The sequence below is a fragment of the Dreissena polymorpha genome, chromosome 5, assembly GCF_020536995.1.
Source record: "Dreissena polymorpha isolate Duluth1 chromosome 5, UMN_Dpol_1.0, whole genome shotgun sequence".
Lineage (NCBI taxonomy): Eukaryota > Metazoa > Mollusca > Bivalvia > Myida > Dreissenidae > Dreissena > Dreissena polymorpha.
The window spans coordinates 105,628,582-105,646,552 of NC_068359.1; the positions used below are offsets into that span (position 1 = coordinate 105,628,582).

The following is a 17,971-nucleotide window of genomic DNA, read 5'->3' on the forward strand; positions in this document are numbered from 1 at the left end:
ATTTCAGGATTTTTTAATCGGGTCCGGTGATCTTTAAAAAAAAAAACAAAAAAAAAAATTTTTTTTTTTTTTACCTTAATTGAAGGAATTTTGGACAGCATTGGGAAATTTGTTTTTTTTTCGTAATGGGAAAGTGCCGTTTACCGGTACTTTATAACAGGAGGAAAACGCTGTGTAAAAACAAAACCATTTCCATAAGATCATTTTCCCATTTCTAAATACAAATTCCCAAAGATGAATTAAACACACATAAATAAACGGCTAGCCAATCAGATATAACGTTAACATCCAAATATTTCCTGCTCACAAAAACCATCAAAATCTCCTTTGATACATATTTCTGATTTTCCGATTATTATCCCACCCTTTTTGAAAAAAAGGGGGGGATATTGTGGTTATCTCCGCCGTCCGTCCGTCCGTCCGTCCGTCTGTCCGTCCGTCCGTCCTGGCCACTATCTCCTCCTACACTAAAAGCAACTAGACCTTGAAACTTACACACATGGTAGCTATGAGCATATGTGCGACCCTGCACTATTTGGAATTTTGATCTGACCCCTGGGTCAAAATTAATAGCGGTTGGGGGTGCCCGCGTCAGAAATTCTCACTCATTTTTTTAGGTTATTTTACATTTACTTCTTTATTACTACACCATTCACTTCAAATTGATACTGGACCTCTCTTATGACAATACGGTCAATCTCAACCATGCATGGCCCCATTCCCAACCCTGGGGCGCCCCGCCCACATAGGCCACACCCACCAAAAATTTCCATTTACTATAATTTTTCATTTACTACACAACACGGATTCACTTCAATGATACTGACTTTTGTTATGACATAGGGTCAATCTCAACTATGCATGCCCCAATCCCAACCCTGGGGCGCCCGCCCACATAGGCCACCCCCCCAAAAAATTCCATTTACTTTAACTTTTTTATTTCTACACGGATTCACTTCAAATTGATACTGAACTTCCCTTATGACATTAGGGTCAATCTCAACTATGCATGGCCCCATAACCAACCCTCGGGCCCCGCCCACATAGACCACACCCACCCAAAATTGCCTTTACTATAATTTCTTCATTTCTAACACCGATTCACTTCAAATTGATATTGAACTTCTCTATGACAATACAGTCAATCTCAATATGCATGGCCCAATTACAACCCTGGGGCGCCCCGCCCACATAGACCACACCCACCCAAAATTTGCATTTACTAATTTCTTCATTTCTAACCGATTCACTTCAAATTGATACTGAACCTCTCTTATGACAATACGGTCAATCTCAACTATGCATGGCCCCATACCAAACCCTGGGGCCCCGCCCACATAGACCACACCCGCCCAAAAATTGCCTTTTACTATAATTTCTTCATTTCTACACGATTCACTTCAAATTGATACTGAACTTCTTATGACAATACGGTCAATCTCAACTATGCATGGCACATTACAACCCTGGGGCGCCCTGCCCCATATGTCACACCCACCCAAAATTGCCTTTACTATAACTTCTTCATTAACACCAATTCACTTCTAATTGATGATGAACTTCTCTTATGACTAGGGTCATCTCAGCTATGCATGGCCCCATTACCAACCCTGGGGCACACCTAGGTCAAACATTCGGCGTGGGGACGCGTCGGCTCTGCCGCGCCATTTCTAGTATTTATAATAGGATGGTTTGCAATATTTCTACACTTTAGTTTATTTTCTGTGTACTTATTCTAATAAAACTTCTTTTTAATAGCCCTTTAGATTTTCATTCAGTCAACTGCTCCCTTAACATTTACTACAGCAGAAATTTCCCAGTATCATGCCAATGGACTTTTAACGCTTTCGGCACTCTCGTTTTTAATTATAGGTCAGTTCTGGCTGGTGTTCCCTGCCTGGAGACATGAACAGAGGTTCTCCACCAGCAACCTTGCTATGGCAAAACTAGTAGACGATTTCAGCCTCCTGTAAGTTGAACTGAAGTTGATCATTTGAAGAAAATTATTATCCCCATGCTTTTTGAAAAGCGTAGGGATATTGTGGTTATCTCCGTCCGTCTGTCTGTCCTGGCCACTATCTCCTCCTACACTATAAGCACTAGAACCTTGAAACTTACACACATGGTACACATGTTAGCTATGAGCATATGTGCAACCCTGCACTATTGGAATTTCGATCTGACCCCTGGGTCAAAATTTATGGGGTTTGGGGTGGGCCAGGTCAGAGATTTTCACTCATTTTTAGCTCACCTGAGCACAAAGTGCTCATGGTGAGCTTTTGTGATAGCCTTTTGTCTGTCGTGCGTCGTCAGTAGTCTGTCGTGCGTCGTCAACATTTTGCCTTGTGAACACTGCAGAGACCACATTTATTGTCCAATCTTCATGAAACTTAGTCAGAACATTTGTCCAATTGATACCTCGACTGAGTTCGAAACTGGGTCATGCTGGGTCAAAAACTAGGTCACTAGGTCAAAAAAAGAAAAACCTTGTGAACACTGTAGAAGTCACATTTGATGCCCAATCTTCATGTAACTTTGTCAAAATGTTTGTCTAATGATTTGTTGGTTGAGTTCAAAAATGGTTCCGGTCCATTGAAAAACATGGCCGCCAGGGGGCGGGGCAGTATTCCTTATATGGCTATAGAGAAAACCTTGTGAACACTGTAGAAGTCACAATTTTTGCCCAATCATCATGAAACTTGGTCAAAACATTGGTTTCATTGATATCTCGGACGAGTTTGAAAATGGTCCAGATCGGTGAAAAAACATGGCCGCCAGGGGGCGGGGCAGTTTTCTCTATGTATATAGTGAAAACATGTGAACAGTCTAATGTTTAAGAAAGATAACCTGTACATACTTTCTAATACTGGTAGTTAACTCCCTTGTTAAAACCTTGTTAGCACTATAGAGGCCACATTTATTGTCCAATCTAAATGAAATTTGGTCAGAAGATTGGTCTCAATGATGTCTTGGATAAGTTCAAAAATGGTTACATTTGCTTAAAAAACATGGCTGCCAAGGGGCGGGGCATTTTTCCTTTTATGGCTATATATGGCTATAGTAAAACCTTGTTAACACTCTAGAGGCCACATTTATTGTCCAATCTTCATGAAATATGGTCAGAAGATTGGTCTCAATGATATCTTGGATGAGTTCGAAAATGGTTTCGTTTGCTTGAAAAACATGGCTGCCAAGGCGCGGGGCATTTTTCCTTATATGGCTATGTATGGCTATAGTAAAATCTTGTTAACACTCTAGAGACCACATTTATTGTCCGATCTTTATGAAACTTGGTCAGAAGATTCATCACAATAATATCTTGGACGAGTTCAAAAATGATGCTGGTTGCTTGAAAAACATGGCTGCCAGGGGGTGGGGGCATTTTTCTTTATATGGCTATAGTAAAACCTTGTTAACACTCTAGAGGCCACATTTATTTTCCGATCTTCATGAACTTGGTCAGAAGATTTGTCCCAATGATATCTTGGATGAGTTCGAAAATGGTTTCGGTTGCTTTAAAAACATGGCCACCAGGGGGTGGGGCATTTTTCCTAATATAGCTTTATGTTGCTTAAGTAAAACCTTATTAACACTCTAGAGGCCACATTTATTGTCCGATCATCATGAAACTTGGTCAGTCGATTTGTCCCAATGATATCATGGATGAGTTCGAAAATGGTTTCGGTTGGTGGAAAAATATGGCCGCCAAGGGGGCGTGGCATTTTTCCTTATATAGCTATAGTAAAACCCTGTTAACACTCTAGAAGCCATATTTATTGTACGATCATCATGAAACTTTGTAAGAAGATTTGTCCCAATAATATCTTGGACAAGTTCGAAAAGGGTTTCAGTTGCTTGAAAAACATGGCCACCAGTGGGCGGGGCATTTTTCCTTATGTTGACTTATGAATCTTCATAAAACTTTTCAGTATATTTGTTTAAATGATATCTTGGTTGTGTATGAAAATGGTTCTGGTCTGTTGAAAAACGTGGCTGCCAGCGTGTTCATTAGTCATGAAAGTTGGTAAGAACATTTTGTTCTAATGACATCTTGGGCTGCACAGAACAGGTCAGTTCCTTTGAATCTCAGGTGAGCGACTTTGGGCCTTTCAGGCCCTCTTGTTTTATTTTATGTACTTTAACATTGGCCATAACATTTGCAATATTGAAGATAGCAACTTGATATTTGGCATGCATGTGTATCTCATGGAGCTGCACATTTTGAGTGGTGAAAGGTCAAGGTCAACCTTCAAGGTCAAAGGTCAAAAAATCAAATCCAAGGTAAGCAATAAGCTTTTAAGGGAGGTTATTAATGAACCTGCCAAATGATAAAAAAATAATATTAATGAAATCGGCGCAGTAGGGGGCAGTGTGTTTCTGACAAACACATCTTTTGTTTTATGTTATCAGTGATTTTTTTGCTTTTATTTGTTACAGCCTGTGCCATTTGAATTGGGAAAATTAGGGCGATAAACCATGAAATTCGGATAAATAGAGCGATAAACCATGAAATTAGGAAAAATTAAGCATTATAAATATGATTATAAGTAACAGAATTAATACTGTTTTTTAGGGCATGTTCAATGGGTTTTCTAGTCATTTTTGGAAAAGGAATCTGGTCTAATTGGGATTGTTTTCTAATAAACAAAAGTGGCAAATTCCGGAATAATTTATCGACAAAAAATAAGTTGCGATCTAGAGTTAAGAAATCATAATTAAGTCATAATCTTCTTCAGACATCTTTCTTATAAAAAAATTTTTTTGGGGGGGTGGGGGGAGAAATCGGGGTATTTTTTGAAATTTTAATCAGATTTTTGGGGAAAAACGTGGATTTTTGTGATTGGGAAGCAGCCGAAAATCAGCGGTAATTTTAAGCAAAAAAATTCACTGGTTATCTTACATTCACTTCTTCATTTGTACACCGATTTACTTCAAATTGATACTTAACATCTCTTATGACAATACGGTCAATCTCAACTATGCATGGCCCCATTACCAACCCTGGGGCACCCCCTGGGTCAAACATGCGGCGTGGGGATATGCGTTGGCCTCTTCTGCGCCATTTCTAGTTTTAGTTTGTTGTGAATTGCTAGGATATATTTGATTAGAACGACAATCAATATGTTTTTGTTTTGTATCTGAAGCTGAACCAAGCACGAAATTCAAATGGTGAGCAGTAAAAAAACTGTTGTGGTAGGTAGTTTCCTGGAGCTGTCCATCCTCTGCTGTCAGTCTTTGGTGTTAATAAGTATTCATCTCCTGATAATGCTACTTAAGGTTTATTATTCCTATATTTTCAACTGAGCTAAAAATGGATTTAAAAGTTGGAAAATAAAAAAATCCTTCCTCAAAATGTGTAAGGCTCAGAAGCTTTATATTTGATGTTAAACATCGTCTTAAGCCCCTCTACAAGATTGTTCAAATCATGTCCATGGGTAAAAACTGGCTATGCCCCAGTAGAAATATGATTATAAACTCCTTAATAAAGTACCTGAAAAAGGCACTTTCCCTATTGAAAAAAAAGTCACAAGTCCCAATTTCCATCTGAAAAATTCCCAAAATGAAGGAAAGTTGTGTCAATTTCGTTCCAAAAGTATCTTCAAGTAAACAAATAAAATGAGCACTGAAACTTAACATTTCAAGTAAAAATACAGTAACAAAGAACTATATTTCAATTGGTTAGTGCAATTAAGAACCAAGCAATTGAAAAGATCTATTATTCCCAATCTTGAGATTTTGCAACTGGAATTTCCCAATTTTAATGTTTCTAGTGCTAATTGTTCCAAATTGGCACGATTACAGTATTTTTCCCAATTGAACAAAAAAACATTGAGTACAGTATACTATACACTTAAACTGGAGCATCGATAACTACACATTTCATAGTCCCAACAAAAACTTAAATGTTTCAATTAGCCCTTTAACTCGAGCATCTATTACTGGATAACTTGGGCACATGTTGGTTTCTTCTTCTATGCAATATTAAGATTTACCCTTAATAACTCAATGAGGTTATTCTCACCTCTATTCAGGACTGTCTATCAGGAATATGGCTATTATTACAAAATTTTCCCCCCAATGAAAAGCGTTTATATTTGCATCTTTAGCCTAGGCTTAGTATGTGAAGTAAATACAAGGTTTTAGAAATAAATCTTGTTGTAAAGTTCCACTAGATGTATGGATTTGTATATCTGTTTTAAGAGGTTTGTCACCTTGTTTTGTCCAATCATGAACCTTACCCAGAACCTTTGTTAGCAAATGGTTCAGGAGACTTTTTGGTGTAATATTTTTGTGTCCAACCTGCATGAAACTTACGCAAACATTTTATGATAACTGGGTTCATTTTTTTTTAGCTCACCTGAACCCAACGTGCTCATGGTGAGCTTTTGTGATCGCCTTTTGTCCGTCGTGCATTGTCCGTTGTCTGTCGTGCGACGTCAACATTTGCCTTGTTCACTCTCTAGAGGCCACATTTATTGTCCAATCTTCATGAAATTTAGGTCAGAAGATTTGTCCCACTGATATCTTTGATGAGTTCAAAAATGGTAACCTTTGCTTGAAAAACATGGCTGCCAAGGGGCGGGGCATTTTTCCTTATATGGCTATATATAGCTATAGTAAAACCTTGTTAACACTCTAGAGGCCACATTTATTGTCCAATCTTAATGAAACTTTCTCAGAAGATTCATCCCAATAATATCTTGGACGAGTTCGAAAATGATGCCGGTTGGTTGAAAAACATGGCTGCCAGGGGGCGGGGCATTTTTCCTTATATGGCTATAGTAAAACCTTGTTAACACTCTAGAGGCCACATTTATTGTCCAATGTTGATAAAATTTGGTCAGAAGATTTGTCTTAATGATATCTTGGATGAGTTCGAAAATGGTTACGTTTGCTTGAATAACATGGCCACCAAGGGGCGGGGCATTTTCCTTATATGGCTATATAAGGCTATAGTAAAATCTTGTTAACACTCTAGAGGCCACATTTATAGTCCGATCTTCATGAAACTCGGTCAGAAGATTCATCCCAATAATATCTTGGACGAGTTCAAAAATAATGCTGGTTGGTTGAAAAACATGGCCACCACAGGGGCGGGGCTATTTTCCTTATATGGCTATAGTAAAACCTTGTTAACACTCTAGAGGTCACATTTATTTTCCGATCATCATGAAACTTGGTCAGAAGATTTGTCCCAATGATATCTTGGATGAGTTTGAAAATGGTTTTGCAGTCATTGAAATTCAGATTTAAAGCTACAAGCAAGTCGGGCTAGTACTATGGGAATTTGAACAAGCCCGAGTCAGTTTTTACTAGCCCAAACATTTTTGTTAAAAATGCAGATATGCATAACATAAAATATCCAAAGAAGCATTCATTTATTCAATCTATAGAATAAAATACAAATCTCTTATTAATTTCATCCTCATCCAATTTAGCTTCCTCGTCATCTGAGCCAGCCTCTTTCGGATCCTGAAATAAGAAGAAATTAATTTCACACAGGGATTTCAATCAAATCACAACTATAAATATACATAAAGTTTAGGTAAATAATTAGCAGAAATGTATTCCATATATCCATGTAAAGAGAGCGCAAACCTGAACCACCAGAAAATATATTAGCAATTAAGTGCGAGGTTATTCTACAAAAAGCCAGTTGACAAATGCGTCAATCACAGTTACCTCAGATTCGCATTCCTCAACGACGTACTTCAATGACAACTGTTCGGCCATTACTCTTTGTGTCCCGAACGCAACGCAAAACATTTATTTTACATAATAGTAATCTGGTAACCACAAAACCATGCGCTTTATGCGCAGTAATCCAATTATCGGCTGATTGCCCAGCACGTGTGCACAGTGAGTTTAAACATAAGCGGCTGTTTATTTAAGCGGCTCAAAACTTTGTTTACAAATATTGAAAATGAAAGTGGAACTCATTTTCTGTTTAATGAATTGTACAAGCACGCCGGGCTTGTAATATTGGATTTCCTACAAGCCCGAAAGAAAAAATACTAGTTTTTTGCTGTCGGACTAGTGCGAATTTCGACGACTGGTTTTGGTTGCTTTAAAAACATGGCCACCAGGGGCGGGGCATTTTTCCTTATATGGCTATATATGGCTATAGTAAAACCTTGTTAACACTCTAGAGGCCACATTAATTGTCCAATCTTCATGATATTTGCTCAGAAGATTGGTCTCAATGATATCTTGGATGAGTTCGAAAATAATTATATTTGCTTGAAAAAATGGCTTCCAAGGGGCGGGGCATTTTTCCTTATATGGCTATAGTAAATCTTGTTAACACTCTAGAGGCCACATTTACTGTCTGATCTTCATGAAACTTGGTCAGAAGATTCATCCCGATAATATCTTGGATGAGTTCAAAAATGATGCCGGTTGGTTGAAAAACATGGCCGCCAGGGGGCGGGGCATTTTTCCTTATACGGCTTTAGTAAAACCTTGTTAACACTCTAGAGGCCACATTTACTGTCTGATCTTCGTGAAACTTGGTCAGAAGATTTGTCCCAATAATATCTTGTTATCTCAGGTGAGCGACTTTGGGCCTTTCAGGCCCTCTTTTTAAAGTTCTTTTCTATTGAAAAACATGGCTACATGTGTGTGGGGCAGTTTTTCTAATGGCTATTGAGAACCTTGTGATTACTTTAGAAGTTACATGTTTTTGTTCTTATGATATAACAGCGGCATTCATAAATGGTTCCAGGAAAAAAGCAAGGTGAATAGACACTTTTTATGCCCCCAGAACATAGGTTCTGGGGGCATATTAAAATCACAATGTTAGTTAGTTAGTCCGTCCGTCCGGATTAGTTTCCGCTCAATAAGTCAAGCAATTGTCATCAGATCTTCACCAAACTTCATGAAAATGTGTACGGCAATAACATCTAGGTCAGGTATGATAATTGGCCAAATTGACCTAGACACTCCTGAGTTACGGCCCTTGAATCATCGTTAAATTGTTTTTTTTCTTGTTTCCGCTCAATAACTTGAGCAATTATCATCAGATCTTCACCAAACTTCATGAAAATGTGTAAGGCAATAACATCTAGGTCAAGTTTGATAATCGGCCAAATTGACCCAGACACTCCTGAGTTACGGCCCTTGAATAATCTTAAAATTGTTGTTTTTTCTAGTTTCCACTCAATTACTCGAGCAAATGTCATAGGATCTTCATCTTCCAAACTTCATGAAAATGTGTAAGGCAATATTATCTAGGTCAAGTTCGATAATCAGCCAAATTGACCCAGACACTCCTGAGTTACAGCCCTTGAATCATCGTAAAATTGTTTTTATTCTCATTTCCGCTCAATAACTCGAGCAAATGTCATAGGATCTTCGCCATACTTCATGAAAATGTGTAAGGCAATAACTTCTAGGTCAAGTTCGATAATCGGCCAAATTGACCTAGACAATTAAAAATGTGCTTTTTCTCGTTTCCGCTCAGTAACTCAAGCAAATGTCATAGGATCTTCGCCACACATCATGAAAATGTGTAAGGCAATAACTTCTAGGTCAAGTTCGATAATCAGCCAAATTGACCTAGACACTTAAAAATGCGTTTTTTTCTCGTTTCCGCTCAGTAACTCAAGCAAATGTCATAGGATATTTGCCACACATCATGAAAATGTGTAAGGTCATAAGATCTAGCTCAAGTTCGATAATCAGCCAAATAAACCAAGACACTCCTGAGTTACAGCCCTTTTTTCATGCCCCCGAAGGTGGGCATATAGTGATCGCACTGTCCGTCTGTCCTTCCGTCACACTTTTGCGTTTAGGTTTCGAAAAATGCTCATAACTCTATGTCCCTTGAGATAAAACCTTCATATTTGGTATGCATGTGTATATGGACAAGGCCTTTCCATACGCACACAAATTTTGACCCCTGTGACCTTGACCTTGAACTTTGGGTCCGCGTTTAGATTTCGAAATCTGCGTTTAGGTTAAGAAAAATGCTCATAACTTCAATCAAAGCGTTTATAGGGGGCATATGTCATCCTATGGTGACAGCTCTTGTTATTTATACATCACAAAAACGGATAATTTTTATTTTATTTACTTAGGTCTCAGGTAATGGACTATGGTCTTTGGCCTTCTTTTTAGCTCACCTTAGCACAATGTGCTCATGGTGAGCTTTTGTGATCGCCTTTTGTCTGCCATGGGGCGTCAACATTTGCCTTTTTAACACTCTAGAGACCACATTTATTGTCCGATCTTCATGAAATTTGGTCAGATGATTCCTCTCAATGATTTCATGGACGAGTTTAAAATGGTCACGGTTGCTTGAAAAACATGGCCGCCAGGGGGCGGGGCATTTTTCCTAATATGGCTATTGTAAAACTTTGTTAACACTCTAGAGGCCACATTTATTGTCCTATCTTCATGAAACTTGGTTAGAAAATTCGTCCCAATGATATCTTGGACAAATTCGAAAATGATTCCTGTTGGTTGAAAAACCATTGGGCGGGGCATTTTTCCATATATGACTATAGTTAAACCTTGTTAACACTCTAGAGGCCACATTTATCATCTGATCATCATGAAGCTCAATCAGAAGATTTGTCCCAATGATATCTTGGATGAGTTCGAAAATGGTTCCAGTTGGTTGAAAAACATGGCTACCAGGGGGTGGGGCATTTTTCCTTATTTGGCTATAGTAAAATCTTGTTAACACTCTAGAGACCACATTTATTGTCCGATCTTCATGAAACTTGGTCAGAAGATTTGTCTTAATCTTGGACAAGGTGGAAAATGATTCCAATTGGTAAAAAAAACAACATGGAGGCCATTGGGCGGGGCATTTTTCCTTAAATGGCTATAGTAAAACCTTGTTAACACCCTAGAGACCAAATTTATTGTCCAATCTTCATGAAACTTGGTCAGAACATACATGTATGTCCCAATAACATCTTGGATAAGTTCGAAAATGGTTCTGGTCTGTTGAAAAATATGGCCACCAGGGGCAGGGAATTTTCCCTTATATGGCTAAATATATTGCTATAGTAAAACCTTGTTATCACTATAGAGGCCACATTTATTGTCCAATATGCATGAAACTTCGTCAGAACATTTGTTTTTTTTAATGATATATTGAAAAAGATTGAAAATGGTTCCGGTTGCTTGAAAACATGGCCACAATGGGGCGGGGCTTTTTTCTTTATATGGCTATATATTACTATAGTAAAACCTTGTTAACACTCTAATTGTCACATTTATTGTCCAATCTTCATAACACTTGGTCAGAACATTGTTTTAATGATATCTTGTATCAGTTCGAAAATAGTTCCGGTCTGTTGAAAAACATGGCTGCCAGGGTCAGGGAATTGTTAGCAATCTAAAAGTTACATTTCACTCTTCATGAAACTTGGTCAGAACATTTTTATGCCCTCGGTAGGGTGGCATATAGCAGTTGAACTGTCCGTAAGTGTGTCAGTATGTCAGTATGTGTGTATGTCAGTCTGTTCGTCCGTCCGAAAACTTTAATGGCCATAACTTTTTCAATATTGAAGATAGCAACTTGATATTTGGCATGCATGTGCATCTCACAGAGCTGCACATTTTGAGTGGTGAAAGGTGAAGGCCAAGGTCATCCTTCAAGGTTTAACATTGGCCATAACTTTTGCACTATTGAAGATAGCAACTTGATATTTGGCATTCATATGTATCTCATGGAGCTGAACATTTTGAGTGTTGAAAGGTGAAGGTCAAGGTCATACTTCAAGGTCAAATGTCAAATATATGGCGTCTGTCCGTCCGAAAACTTTAACATTTGCCATAACTTTTTCAATATTGAAGATAGCAACTTGATATTTGGCATGCATGTGTATCTCATGAAGCTGCACATTTTGAGTGGTGGAAGTTCAAGGTCAAGGTCATCCTTCAAGGTCAAAGGTCAAAAAAATAATAATAAATTGAAAGCGGCGTTCTCATGAAGCTGCACATTTTGAGTGGTGGAAGTTCAAGGTCAAGGTCATCCTTCAAGGTCAAAGGTCAAAAATAATAATAATAAAATGTCAAAGCGGCGCAATAGGGGGCATTGTGTTTCTGACGAACACATCTCTTGTTTCTAATGATATCTTGGGGATGCACTGGGCAGGTCGGTTCTTTTGTATCTCAGGTGAGCGACTTTGGGCCTTTCAAGCCCTCTTGTTTATTGATACCTTCATTGGATTATTTTAATTATTTGGTAATGTTCTCATTCATTGAATTGATGTAATTGCACCCCATGAGCAGCAATTCCCTTTTTTCAAAAGTAAAATAAATGAAAGCCAGGAACCATTAGATATAATTTACTTTAGTTTTCAATAGCCAAACAAAAAATCCCTTTCAAAGTCTGAAAATGACTTAGTAAATGAAGTGCTAGTAGTAGTGTTGCAGAATTTGCTTATTGGTATATTTGCTTATTTGCTTATTGATCACCCAAAACAAATTGGTCAGATTTGTTCTCAATCTAGAACCCAGGTCTCATATCAGCAACCAACATTTTGTTTCTTTAAACTGGTTGCCGGTTTCCAAAAGAGTGGAACAAATTACACTATGTCATGTATTCAAAATTAAGCATGGTCTTTCTCCAATCTACATGAGTCAAAACTTTGTAACTCAGGATTCTGTTCATTCTTATAGAACTAGGTCTAGTGAACATGGGTCATTTGTGCCTCCAAAGGTTAAAAGTTTTGGGATTAAGTCGTTTGCTTACCTAGGATGTAAGTTATGGAACATGTTACCTCCACATATAAGGAGTATTCCCACTTTCGATACTTTTAAAGGAGCGGTTAAGAACCACTTTTTAGAATGATGATTATTGTCCTATTTATTCATGTTTTGTTTTCAACTCCTAACTAGTCCCAAGAGTAATGTGATATTATTTTATTTGTAACGTTGTGCTTTTAGTCTGAGATAGCTACATAGATCAGTTACTATAAGGTATTTCTTTTTTATCTTGTTACATTGTCATAATCAATTGAGCAACAGCATAGTTGAGTCATTTTTATAAATACCTTTGTTCTTTTATATTGCAATTATTCTTTTTATTTTGTTTTCATGGTCCATGCCTCTCTATGTCAGACCACGATCAGTAGAAAGGACCACAATGGAAACAAGAGATTATCATCTCTTTTTTGTGTCATCCTTGATATTGATGCTTACTGACATGGTTCATCACACAGCATTTCATTAATAACATATTTTAAATGTTGTTAAATTTTAATGTAGGTATGTGTTGTTGTATTATGTTATGTTGCTCACTTTCGAAATCTATCTATCTATCTATCTATCTATCTATCTATATATCTATCTATCTATCTATCTATCTATCTATCTATCTATCTATCTATCTATCTATCTATCTATCTATCTATCTATCTATCTATCTATCTATCTATCTATCTATCTATCTATCTATCTATCGGTACCAGGTTTTCTATATACCATTAATTTGCACAATTGAAATGAAATATTTTCTTGCATATTATAGACATTAATAACTATTTTATGAAGACAGAACTCCAATTTACTAATCTTTTCTTTTTGTTACACATATTCACTGTGAAACTTAAAAATAATTATTTAAGAAATAATATTTTTAACCAGGTTTTCCGAAGGAAAAAACTGGTTATTAGATTGGCGAATGCGGGCGGGCTGGCTGGCTGGCGGGCGAAATAATTACGTCGATATCTCCAAGGTCAAGGTCACACTTTGAGTTCAAAGGTCAAAAATGGCCATAAATGAGCTTGTCCTGGCCATAACTATGTCATTCATTGTGAGATTTTAAAATCATTTGGCACATTTGTTCACCATCATGGGACGGTGTGTCCCACGAAAGAATCACGTCAATATCTCCAATGTCAAGGTCGCCACGACTAAAAATAGATTTAAAAAAAAAAAAAAACTTACAAAGGGGGTTAATTTTTTTTGGTCATTTCAAAAGTTCAGTTTGAGTTTTCTCCCTTTATCAGATTTTTTTTTCACAATGAAAACCTGGTTTTGTGACAATTTTGTCCCTTGTTCTATCATGGTTTGTTGTCAAATAACCCACAGTAAGGAGTATAGATGCGTAGGAATTAAATCACGAGTGCGAAGCACGAGTGATTTGATAACACGCATCTATACTCATTACTGTGGGTTATTGGACAACAAACCATCATATAAAAATATTATTTGGATTCTAACATGATTCTGATTGCTTTGGTTCAAGCTTTTGGACGTGAACTATATTTTTCAATACTCCGCCCTTCTGAGTACAAAGTTCACTATTTAGTGAAGTCTTGAATTGTACAAACATATGACGTTGTTTTCATTCATAAATATTTTGAAAATGACGTGAGAACAAAAAATCGTAGAAACTAAATGACGTCAAGTTTATTGATGCTACTGAAAAGCTGACGTGCTATAAATGTTTTCTTAATTACGTTTCCTAACAAATAACATTCTTTGTAGGCGTGGTTATGCCACTTATCACCAAATTTGTTGTTTCATTACATTTACATACATGCTACATTTATTAGCCGGATTTTTTTCGAAAAAATCTCGGCTTATAGATTGATGTTGTCGGGCGGGCGGGGGGGGCGGGCGGGCGGGCGGGGTGGCGGCGTGCTCGAAAATGTTAAAGTTCTTATTTCATGGTATAACTTTGGTATGCTTGGACCTAGAGTCTTCAAACTTGACATGAAGGTTGGCCAGGATTAACAGATGACCACTGGTCATTTCAAGGTCATTCATTTGAAGGTCAAGGTCACTGTGACCTTCAATATAAAAATGTTAAAGTTGTTATAACTTTGGTATGCTTGGACCTAGAGTCTTGAAACTTGACATGAAGGTTGGCCAGAACTAGTAAGTAACCACTGGACATTTCAAGGTCATTCATTTGAAGGTCAAGGTCACTGTGACCTTGAATGTAAAAATGTTAAAGTTGTTATAACTTTGGTATGCTTGGACCTAGAGTCTTGAAACTTGACATGAAGGTTGGCCAGAACTAGTAAGTAACCACTGGACATTTCAAGGTCATTCATTTGAAGGTCAAGGTCACTGTGACCTTGAATGTAAAAATGTTAAAGTTCTTATTTCATGTTATAACTTTGGTATGCTTGTACCTAGAGTCTTCAAACTTGAAATAAAGATTGGCCAGTACTAGAAGATGACCACTGGTCATTTCAATGTCATTCATTTGAAGGTCAAGGTCACTGTGACCTTAAATGTTAAAATGTTAAAATTGTTATAACTTTGGTATGCTTGGACATAGAGTCTTCAAACTTGACATGAAGGTTTGCAAGCACACTTAGATGACCACTGGTCATTTCAAGGTCATTCATTCTAAGGTCAAGGTCACTGTGACCTTGAATGTAAAAATGTTAAAGTTCTTATAACTTTGGTAGGTAAAAATGTTAAAGTTCTTATTCCATGTTATAACTTTGGTATGCTTGTACCTAGAGTCTCAAACTTGACATAAAGGTTGGCCAGTACTAGAAGATCACCACTGCTCATTTCAATGTCATTCATTTGAAGGTCAAGGTCACTGTGACCTTCAATGTTAAAATGTTAAAATTGTTATAACTTTGGTATGCTTGGACCTAGAATCTCAAACTTGACGTAAAGGTTTGCAAGCACACTTAGATGACCACTGGTCATTTCAAGGTCATTCATTTCAATGTCATTCATTTGAAGGTCAAGGTCACTGTGAACTTAAATGTTAAAATGTTAAAATTGTTGTAACTTTGGTATGCTTGGACCTAGAATCTCAAACTTGACGTAAAGGTTTGCAAGCACACTTAGATGACCACTGGTCATTTCAAGGTCATTCATTTGAAGGTCGAGGTCACTGTGACCTTGGATGTAAATATGTTAAAGTTGTTAAGTAAGTTAAAGTATTGCATTGACAAAAACACGAAAGGTACTTTCCTGTCATTTAAATCAAAAATCCGGCTTCAATGCGGTCATCTCCGACCGCGGAACTCTTGTTTCTTTTAGAGCGGGTTTTAGCACGTGCATTTTACTGCAATATTTTCTTTATTTATTTGGAACTTTTTTCGAAACATTAAGCTCCGCCCAGATATTAGTGCAGAATAACCCATAGAAGATTTTCTTCTTTGTTTATATGAAATTTGGCACGTGCCGTGTTACAATTGTTGTTTATATCTTAAATATATTTTTTATTTTTCTGGACACATGTATTTCATTGATTCCTGCTATTTATATGATGTCCGTTGTAAACTTCATATTTATGCTCCCGGTAGGGTGGCATATAGCATTTGAACTGTCCGTATGTCCGTCCATCCATCTGTCCGTCAGTCCGTCCGAAAACTTTAACATTTGTAATATTGAAGATAACAACTTGATATTTGGCATGCATGTGTATCTCATAGAGCTGCACATTTTGAGTGGAAAGGTCAAGGTCAAGGTCATCCTTCAAGGTCAAAAGTAAAAAAATACAATCCAAGGGAAGTAATGAGCTTTAAAAGGGAGATAATTTCTAAACCTGCTAAATGATATATTGAAATTTTATTTGAAAGCGGCGCAATAGGGGGCATAGTGTTTCTGACAAACACATCTCTTGTTATTTGTTAATTTCACCAAGTTACAGTATAATTATTTTTATCCCCCGCCAAAGGCGGAGGGATATTGTTTTTGCGTTGTCCGTCTGTCCGTCCTTCTGTCCGTCCGGCACTTTTGTGTTCGGAGCCATATCTTGGAAGTGCTTTGGCCGATTTCATTAAAATTTAGTATGAGTATATATATGGGTAAGACGATGATGCACGCCAAATGGCATTGTACACCATCCGTTAATAACGGAGTTATGGCCCTTTGTATCTTGAAAAAATGCATACATCTGTGACAAAACCTTAGTTTGGCGGGGGATATCAATTCAACGAATTTGCTTGTTCTATGTTAGCTTTTCCGATGGCCCAAAAATTGTAATGCCGATTGAATCTTTCAGCTGGCGATTAAAGTTAAAAATGTAAAAGAAAATGGTGATTGTCAAATTGTTAGAGAATATTCAAGGTTTATGTGTCTCATGGGATATTTTGCATATTAGAAAAGTAGTAAATTACTTGATAGCAAGAACAGCTTTCCATATATACAAACAATTTATTTTAGAAAAACAGCAACATAAACTCTGATAGGAATAACAACACAAATAGCTCTTGTTTTAGTAAATTACATTTACTAAAGGATTTAATTTATTTAATTTTGCTCACCTTAGCAAGAAGTTTTTGGTTGAGCTGTTGTGGTCAGTCTTCATTGGTTGATCCTCATTAACATTTCCCAAGATAAATTCCTTGGAACCACCTCATGCAATTTGATAAAACTTGCCAATAAGGTTTCTAGGGTAAACCTTAACTTAATTATTTCAGTTAAATATCTTCCGAATATGGCACCAGGGCAATCAAAAGCTAAAATAAACAGCAAACTTTAAGGACAGTCTTGACAGAAATCTATTGCAGGATTTCAAACAGGAGAAAGGTACTTAGAGTGACCCTCCTCAAAATTACTTTCTTTTGTTGGATAATAAAAATAAGTGCCTGGGGAATTTAACTTTTTGGTGACATTCCTTAATGGATTACTTGAAATCTTTGAAAATTCTCTTAAAAGCATGTGATTGATTTTAAAAGTTATATTACTGTCATTTCTTTACTTATTCCTTAAAAAATATTACGATTTATTTAAAATATGGCCTTGAAAGGGCAGGAAGTAGTTTGTATAGCTACTTTAAAAACTTAGAAAAATGCTCTTTGCAGAAACCACTGACTAGTTTTAAAAATAATTTGATATCAATGTTCATAGGATGGCATCTATTTTGTAAAAGAAACTGTCAATTTTAGCATACTTAAATCACTTATTTTTTCTATAAAATACTTTTTCTTCATGTTACTTTATACTCCATGGACTAAGCCACATTCAGGTTTTCAGTGTCATTAACAAATAATGGTGACAAATCAACCTTGTTGAACTCAGGTCAGCA

At 37.0% G+C, this 17,971-nt stretch overlaps 1 protein-coding gene across 3 annotated transcripts in view; it reads left to right on the forward strand.

Moving 5' to 3' along the window:
- Positions 1 to 1,825: 1,825 nt before the first annotated feature.
- Positions 1,826 to 17,971, forward strand: part of LOC127881865 (protein SCO2 homolog, mitochondrial-like) — a 51,957-nt gene continuing 35,811 nt past the window's right edge. For 2 of the 3 annotated variants that reach the window (XM_052430036.1, XM_052430038.1), the window contains exon 1: positions 1,826 to 1,969. The gene's annotated coding sequence lies outside the window, so the exon portion shown is untranslated. The remainder of the gene's footprint in view (positions 1,970 to 17,971) is intronic. The other variant, XM_052430037.1, reaches the window with a different exon arrangement.